Here is a 1258-nt window from a genome sequence, read left to right as displayed (position 1 = left end):
GTTGTGGGTAGCTGGCGAGTGTCAGCCGACCCTGTGCCCTAGCTGCCCCGGTGCTTTTTTCTGATGCATTTTTATATTGTGTCCTTCTGTGTCTCTGGCCAATGATCTGGACATGGGATATTTATGATATGAATAATTTCGTTTTGTACCAAGACCCTGAATGGTGCCTGGTTTTACACTGAAGCCCCACCCACTCCTGGTCTCAGCAAGAACTAAGCCTGCCTATGTGAACAAGTAAATCCACTTATCATCGGGGATGACAAAGACTCCACCTTTGCTATGGACGTGCTGTGTGCTCTGGGGCAAGAACCTCCTGTCCTCCGCATCCCACTTCCCCTGAGAAATGGGGACCACTAGAGCAGTGACCCAATATAGCCCAAGAGAATCTAATGAGAAAACACTATAGATTTTTCCTCCACTCTTTGTTTTATCTATGTCATAGTCTCCCTTCCAGTTTTGGCATAAAGATCTCCCTGGAGGTTTATTCTATGCTATGCCAGGATCTCTTCTATTCTAGATTCACAGAATTTGCTCTGGGGGTGCCCATCAAAGCGACCTTGGTGACTTTGGTCATTGCTATGATGAATGCCTGTCAAAAGAGCAACCTAAGCGACTGATGGGCTTGTATTGGTTCACAGGTGGAAGGAATCGTCCCACACACTAGAGAGCTTGAGTCAGAGAGAAGCTGAGGGTGCCTGAAGTCAGGGACTCGATAGTGAACATGCAGCATCCTGGTCCTCAAACAGATGTTCAATGCGGCCATTTAAATGCCACAAGGGAGCGACCGGTATGTTAGGCGTGGCCGTGGTAATATTTCCCACCAGAGAGCCCCAGAATACAGTACACACCTCCAAAACACCATTTTACTTATTTGAAGGCCTTCCTTTCAGATTTCCACATCCCAGAAATTAAAGCGAATCATATAATCAATGGCATCTTAAATCGGCTGCCAGAGGGCAGCTGGGCTATTTCCAGAATGCCTTCGCTAATTTATTTTGCTTATCTTTCTGTTTTATATAAACACTGCATTATAAAGGTCTTTTAAGAATTACATATAAAAGACTTTTTCAGTAAGTATGAAATAAATCCTCAGTGATAAGAGGAGAAGGGTATGTCACGGTTTAATTAGAAGTGTTCTACTCTCTCCGTGGGGTAGGGCATAAGTACCACAGCTTACCGAGTGGCCTCTTAAAAGAGACAAAGAATGGTCATTGTGGAGTGGATAAAGAGAGGTGAGAATGCTTGGCGTAGAGAGCAT

General features: G+C 44.8%; 1 protein-coding gene across 1 annotated transcript in view; it reads right to left on the bottom strand.

Annotated features, from left to right (window-relative positions):
* The window catches only part of Tshz2 (teashirt zinc finger homeobox 2), a 255167-nt gene that overhangs the window by 22854 nt on the left and 231055 nt on the right, over positions 1-1258 (bottom strand). The gene's annotated exons all lie outside the window — the stretch shown is intronic.

Source organism: Mus caroli, chromosome 2 (assembly GCF_900094665.2).
Source record: "Mus caroli chromosome 2, CAROLI_EIJ_v1.1, whole genome shotgun sequence".
In the NCBI taxonomy this organism is placed as follows: domain Eukaryota; kingdom Metazoa; phylum Chordata; class Mammalia; order Rodentia; family Muridae; genus Mus; species Mus caroli.
This window is presented reverse-complemented; position numbering and strand designations above follow the sequence as displayed.